At 37.8% G+C, this 8,001-nt stretch overlaps 1 protein-coding gene across 2 annotated transcripts in view; it reads right to left on the reverse strand.

The window, feature by feature from the left end:
• dennd2b (DENN domain containing 2B) overlaps nt 1-7,377 on the reverse strand; it is a 74,462-nt gene extending 67,085 nt beyond the window's left edge. Inside the window, exon 1 of one of the 2 annotated variants that reach the window (XM_084716625.1) lies at nt 7,239-7,377. The gene's annotated coding sequence lies outside the window, so the exon portion shown is untranslated. Of the gene's footprint in view, nt 1-149; nt 463-7,238 lie in introns of those variants that run through there. The other variant, XM_084716617.1, reaches the window with a different exon arrangement.
• Between the last annotated feature and the right edge of the window lie 624 nt (nt 7,378-8,001).

Raw genomic sequence — 8,001 nt, forward strand, 5'->3', positions numbered from 1 at the left:
GCACCTTTGCAACTTTTCTACGACACCTTTAACACAAGTTTGGGGGCTGTTTTGTTTTCGGTACCGGCTTCCTAACCGCTGGGTAAAAGTTTACCCCTCCTGCTGTTAGCTCAGCGCGTCAATAACGCTTCATAAAGCTGTTAAGTTACCTCCGAGTTTCTCCTCACATCCATGGCTGCTGACATTTTCAGATTATAATCCCTTTGCGACGCGTGAATCCGGCTGGTCTGCACGGTGAAAAACTTTGGCTGGTTACCTGCCCTCCTCAATAAACTCCGACTAATGTCTTTCCAACCAAAACCGACAAAAAAAAAAAAAAAAAGAAAGAAAAAAAGCCCTCCTGCCTCCCCTCTCACTCGCTGCCTGCTGCTCTCAGAGGAAGGCAGGACTTGTTGCCGTGGAAACGGGTTGTTTGCCCCCCGCTTTTCTCGGGATTTGTCCCCCCTCCCTCCTCCTCGGTCAGGCATTCAACAGCCTCTCTCGGTCCCTTGTTTATTGTCACGGTGGGTTTGAAGGAGCGCGGATGAATATTCACAAGTAGAAGCTGCTGCTGCCGATGGGATGAAACATGTTGGCAGCAGTGCAACACATTGTCCTGCTGCTGAAAGCCTCCGCTGGGCCCACTGGTCAATAGGAATACATTTCACCACACAAAGATGTCTTTCATTTGACACAGATGAATGTGCAACAACCGGGCAGCAGCCCATAGAGACAGCAGTGACCAAGTTTAGAATCAGCTATATTTTGGAGACATTATCATATATTAAAGGCATTTCTTTGAGAAGATCCTTTACTTAAAGATGGATAAATTAAATTTGTCCGAGCTGTTCCTGAACGCACCAGAGAGATAGCGTGTCTTATCAAATGAGTTACCAAAGTTTTGGGTTGGTGAAGCCTGAGCAAGGCAAAATAATGATAAAAAATAATATAAAGCCACCACCACACACTTCTGGGTCATAAGACAAGATAAGACAAGATAAGACAAGACAAGACAAGACAAGATAAGATAAGATAAGATGAGAATGGATGAGATGAGATGAGATGAGATGAGATAGAACTTATCTTAAGTGATGACTAAAAGGGTTTATGTTATATCAGTCTGTACATAAACTCATATATACATATATGTCTGTTTATATGAGTTTATACATATTTTTTGTTTTGTTTTGTTTTTGTGTTTTTACATTTTTTACACAGTTGCTGTTGTTGTTTTGGGAAAATATTGCATATTACGCCTTTAAGATAAATAGAAATACCATAAGGTGAAAATAGAACATTATAAGTAGTGATGCCGGATATTGATTTTTTTTTTTTTTTTTTTTTTTCAGCCAATATGATAACCATTAATTAACTGCTTCTACTGGCCGATACAGATAACCAATAATTCAAATCAGATATTATTATATCCAACATTTATCAGCTATAATTTCATTACTGGAATAATAAATAGTAATATAAATTACTAAAAAAATGGCACATATCATGTAGGAACTACTTGCTTTCTAGTTGGAAGAACGTAGTACCGGATTTCTGAAAAGACTCATTGCTGTTGATTTTTTTCTCTTTTATTGGCTCTTTGAGTGCCATTTAGTCCCATTATATTGGAGAGAAGGAAGACATCGCTACTGCTGATATCTAAAACTTTGCAACTCACACCAAAACTATCTAGACTGATTAAACAACATGATGGGTAAGAGGAAAAATCAGTACTTTTGATGTGGGTGATTTGATTTGATTGTATAAGTACAGTGCTTGAGTAAATGTTACATTTCACCTCTGGTCATGCATTTAAAATCTCATGTAAGTTAAAGTACACTTGTACTACTATGTAGGCCTACTTAACATAAGTAAAAGTAAAAGTAGTCATTGTCCAGCAGAATTTCCTGTGTTAGTGATAAATTATGATAAACTGTAGAGTTTGCTGGGATTAACAAGGCTGGGAACTTGTCTACACCACTGTGCACCATTTATTCACACCTGTAAAACACACCTGTAAAACAACAACCTGGCCGTGACACAACATCCATTTTTATGCCTTCTGACAGTGCTGTTGATATGTTTACCTACATGTTAAAGGGAACAAGTCCACATAACCATGTGTACAACCTGCATGGCCCCCCACTACCCCATAGGTTTTAGTGAATTATACTTGAATCTATGTAGATTCCACTATAAAATGTCATATATTTTTAAATATTATCAGTAATGCATTTATATGTAGGTCAAAGTAGCATTTTAATGTTGTAGCTGGTTGAGAGGGTGGTTTAATATTTCATATTTTTGTTTACAACATAAGATACTGATCAGATGTGTTATACTACAACATCTTCACTGTAGTTGCAGACGTGTATTTAAAGGACCAGTGTGAAGGTTTTAGTAGCATCCAGTGGTGAAACTGTAGATTGCAACCAACTGAATACCACTCATCTCACCCATCTCACCCTCTTTTTCCAAGCGTGTAGAAGAACCTACAGTGGCAACAAAATTATATCTTCATATGTAAAAGTAAAAGTAAAGCACAAACACATGAAAACATAACTTGAGTAATTTAACATCCACTACAATCTTGTTTTTGCTGACCCACAGTGGTTTCACCTTGCTGCAGTGGTGTAGAGGTGTAGTCCAGGACCCCATGACATCACCTGTGGGTGCGGTTACAGGTGCAACAGCATGCAAAGTAAAATGATTTCTACACACATCAGTGTAGGGTGTAGTCAGAGGTGAAACTTGAAACGTTTAAACAGGGAGAGCAGTGAAACAGTTACTCTTAAAGCACAGTAACTGAGTAAATGTTCACAGTTACATTCCACACTTGCATTTCTCTCAACACATTATACAGCGTTGTTGCTTTGGAGCTGAACCACAGGTCCAAACTTGAGGCGACCACAAAAATGAAACTATTCACCCAAAATGTAAAATCCTCCCTCAAGGTTTGAATTAACTCCAACCAAATTAAACCACTTAACTCTGTCTGTGCTGCGGCTTTAAAGGATTCACAGAGAAATAAAGAGCATCTTTGTAATGTCAGCTCATTGTGTAAACCGTCTCAGACTGTGTACTGTGCACGTTCATTTCCCAGTCAACGATACCACGAAAAGCCACATGAATTCCAAACTTGTATCGTATGTTTCTCGGTGGCCAAGTGGTCGGTGTCCATTAAAAGGTATTCATCTGTTCGGAAGTGAGTAAAGCTTTTTTATACACATGGAGCGTCACGAGAAAAGACAAAAGCAAAAGACATACAGACATGTTTTCAAGCAAATTCCTCAAAAACACCACAGGTCAAACCAAACCAAACAAAACTGCACTGCAGTTGACTGATTTCGAAAAGATAAATTGGGATAATTTTGTAATGATTCAAAACAAATAAACGTTTCTAGTCAAATAAACTTGACATTAATTCAGCTGTACTTGAGAAAATATGTTGAATGGATGAAACTTATAATTATGTTAATTAATGAGAAAAGATTAGTTGATTCCACTAAATTCCTGTGATATTTTTACAGTGTAGTCAAAACAAAGTTTGGTCTTTTGTTTGCTGGACAATTAAAATTGATGGTGGTTGAAAAAAGTTGGAATCTTGGGAATAAAGTTGAAATACCATTTTAACCATATTCTCAACATTTTAATTCTCAACATTAACTTTATTCTTGACATTTCAACTTTATTCTCAAAATGCTAAATTTAAAAAGAACTTCCTCCTTTCTTTTTTCCTTTCTTTAATACTGTCGTACTCCTCGTCCCAGAAAAAAACCCAACACCAAATAACAGAGCGTTTGAGCATGCACGACTGAGCAAACATCATCTGATGATGAAAATTGTGTGATACAGCTAAAAGCTATTAGAGACGGTGTTGTCAGCCGCTTCAAGGTCAAAACTGAACTGTAAATCTCAGCACCAAAGAGCTTCTATTCACAATATATCAGGCAAACTAATGCCAAACCTCATGACATCAAACATGAAATCCATTTATCGTTCTGTGCTGCTGCGTGTAACATCTTCACAGCAAATGTCAAACCACCACCCATCCATAAAACCCGCTGCTTTCAGCCTCTCGGGACATCTTATCATCCCACAGACTTTGGGAACAGAGGAAGTCACAAAAAGCCAGACATCCGTCATCACCGTTCGTAACATCAAGTCAGCAGGAAGCCTATAGAGCTCCGCCACTGTGCAGCTTTTCTCAGAGACCCGCTCAAAACCTTTCAAGGCCTCGTAAAAAGGATTGTCCTTCCTGAAAACGCTGCAAACCCTCAACTGTCTGAGCACAAAAGACAGAGGCACTGGTTGCTCTTTGTGGGATGTTTTACCAGAATGTAACCTAAGCTTGTACTCTCATGGAATTCAATGTTTCCATTGATCGCATTGCCATCTGTATTTCTCATTAAAAGCCACATCCTCTTGTTGCATGACATGGGAGCATCAAACAAAGTTCAAAACAATGCACCATGTATACGCTCACATACATGACAGGACTCTAAACAGCGTTACACGAGGCGCCACAAACTTTAGAGCTATAGTTCATCTGACCACAGAGCTCTGTTACTGTAAATCTGAGGTCTTGCTTCCTGTTTCTCATGATTACACACCTGCTAAAGCCACGGTCACAGGAGAGTTTATTTTCTCAAATAAAATCCTTAAACCTTATGTGTGTTTGTTAAGGATCCACTTTGAATCCTAAATCCTAAAACATTCAAGGGGATTATTCCACAGCTCTATGGGGATTTTTCCACCTACACTCCAAAAATTCACCTCAGATCTTTTCTTTTTTTTTTGGCTTCTGGGCATTCCAGAGGGGTCGAGGGAGGTATGAAAATGTTGAACCCCTTTGTGAAAAGAACAGCAAAAAGTCACTACGCATTTACCTGCTTCAGTTTTAATAATAAGAATATGTTTGGTGCAATAAACACCGTATCTGATTTCATAAACAAGCCTGAGGCAACTCTTAAACTGCAGGATTATGTTGAGTCAGGCTGACGTGTCGAGTCAGACAGCACTGACAGAGAAAACTTGTGTTGCAGAGACATCCTGTCCTCTTTAAAACTGAAGAAAACAGCTTCTCCAGAGCAGCAAAAAATAATAGAATGTAATTGATCATTCTTTTTTGTAACATTTAAAACATTCTGGCTTTACAAAATTAATCACTGGGATTGTATCATGCTGTTATATTCACATATTTAAATGAACAGTTCATCTGCAAAAACAGATAACTTTCAGATATTTTTTTAAATGTATTTTCCTAAATCATTTCATTTGTCGTGCACTGCAAGGAATAATAACAACAGGTGCTGGGCTATTTTGTTAAGATTTCTCAGTTAATTTATTATCTCAGTTATAATCTCAAAGAAATGCCTTTTAGTTAATTTTCATAAATCACGTCTTATTATTGTGCACTCGGGGTAAAATCCATCAACTTGGTGTTGGTTTATTCATTTGAAGAACGGTGTTTATCTGTTTTTGCAAATGAACCTCAGCCTCGAGCACATTTCCCACCTGTTTATTTGACTGTTTAAATCACCTGTTTGTTTGTTTTTGCACTCGTGCTCCTATTTTTCCATTGATCATCATTGGCATGTATGTTGACTAATATGCTCATTATGAAAACTTTTTTAAACAGAGGATAATGCAGATAGATAGATAGATAGACAGACAGACAGACAGACAGACAGACAGACAGACAGACAGACAGACAGATAGATAGATAGATAGATAGATAGATAGATAGATAGATAGATAGATAGACAGACAGACAGACAGACAGACAGACAGACAGACAGATAGATAGATAGTGCTCTGATACCATTTTATATTCTGTCTAAGGAATATTGGTCAATATATTGATATCTGAATTCTTTCCTTCCTATTATCATAGTATCAGCATCAGCATCAGTCCAAGAAATCCAGTATTAGGCTCTATGTGTGTGTTGGCAAGGACGGAGGTGTCTGTCTTTGTTATCAATACTGGGAACTCATTTGTCACAGCTTGCTCCATTATTAATCAGCAGTTCACTGACGGGCCATTTCCACCAACAAAGAACCCGCCCCGTTCCAGTTCAAGCGCCTAATTTTGAACGCTCTGAGCATTTCCACCAAAACTAAATAGGTTCAGAATGCAAAAATCTGGCTCCCAGCTGGAACCAAAAAATTGCAGGTTTCCTTGGTAACCAAAGTGGGCATGTAAGACTGCACAGGTTGCTGTGAGTTGAGCATCGCCCTCTGTTGATGACACAGCCATGCTTATAATGGTTCTGCTAAAATCTGGTGGAAACACGGGCTGATCACTCAGTAGCACCCAAGGAAAACAAAAAGTTTAGATTACAAGGTAACACCAAGGTTCCAAAGATCTTAAACAGAACCACTTTATGTACCAGAGCTAATTCGGTGGAAAAGTGATCAGAGCAATACAAAAAAAATACTCAACAAAGAAAAGAAAGCAACTGAATGACGCATTGATTAGTTTCAATCCACACATTCTTAGATTTATGACAGAATAATTTGAATTATAGTGTTTTGTCTGCAAAGTTTCATTGTTGCCCCCACAATAACAAATGCTTTGAATAAATGCAGCTGCAGTTTCGCAACACATCGTGCCAGCAGAGCACTGAAGAACAAAGTTTAGCACAAGGACATTCCTTTATCTGCTGGCATTTTCACCACACAACAGCTATAATATCACCCTGACTCAGAAACCTTGAAGGCAAACAAATGTAGTCTAATGTTTCATTACACTGGAGTTTGTGCACGAGTGTGTGTGAGAGAGACAGTTTGTCCCTGCAAGCCATAAAAGCAACTGAGGTGAAACTTGTAGGGACATGAATGAAAAAGTAAACACAGGTGAGAACATCAACAATGTGAGCAAATGAGGAGTGCATAATTCATAGGCTGTATTTACATGGATCAAATTCAAAGGCTGAGGCGCCCCCTGTAGCCCGACCAGTGAAAATGCAGCAGTAAAACTCAGCAGAGTTACTTTTCCCCCTCTTAACATCAAACAGATTAGACAGTTCACAAACATCGATGAAAGTCAGCGTCTATCAATAACTTTAAAGTCGGGCATATTGATTATATCAAGAGTACAACAGATCTCAAAACACAAAGGTAAAATCTTCTTCTCTTCTCATGAACTCAACTATCTAAAGATGCTGCAAACACTCTAAGTTGCTTAAAAGTGTTAAAATCTCGTCAGACTTCTATGTTTACAACATTTAACATTTAATGAGGTGAAACAAAGCACCTACCTGTGACTCTGTGTGGTTTCAGAGTTTGTTCAGAGATCCATTCTTTCAAACTGTCTGTCTGTGTCGCTTCTCTCTGTGCAGCCTGAAAACTGAGTTTTTTTTCTCTTGCGGAAAAATAGTCTCCTCCGACTGAACTTCATGCAATGACTGAGGGGGGGAAAAAAAAGGAAAAGTAGACTGCACAGGAAATGATGACGCAGCTGTATGGAAATCATTTTAGTTAATACGAAAAGAAGATGCTGAGGGTTGTTCAACATTTGCAGGATAATTGTTAAATGTAGTCACAGCTGAACAGATTAATATGAAGACTGTAACCCAGCTAATAAAAGTCATTTCAATCTGAATGTGCTGTAAATTATTAGCATGTCATATCAAACTATAAACACTGATAAAGAGGGATTTATATTTATACATATATATATATATATATATATATATATATATATATATATATATATATATATATATATATATATATATATATATAAAACTGTATTGACCGAGCAAGTTGAGCCCCTGCAGTGTTTTTCTATAAACTGTCAAAGTGCCAACAACACAGTGAGCAGAAATCATTCTAGGCTGGATTACTAACTGGACAAAGTGTGCAAATACTCTGCCAAAAGTAAAAGTCCTGCATTTAAAGAAAGTCTTAGGTAAAAGTATAAAAGTATTAGCAACAAATTACACTTAAAGTATCAAAAGTGTAAGTAGGGGAGGCTGGGGAAAGTTGGAACACTTTGTTTTTCTCTAAAGGTACAGTTAC

Source organism: Lutjanus erythropterus, chromosome 1 (assembly GCF_056507025.1).
Source record: "Lutjanus erythropterus isolate fLutEry1 chromosome 1, fLutEry1.hap2, whole genome shotgun sequence".
In the NCBI taxonomy this organism is placed as follows: domain Eukaryota; kingdom Metazoa; phylum Chordata; class Actinopteri; order Lutjaniformes; family Lutjanidae; genus Lutjanus; species Lutjanus erythropterus.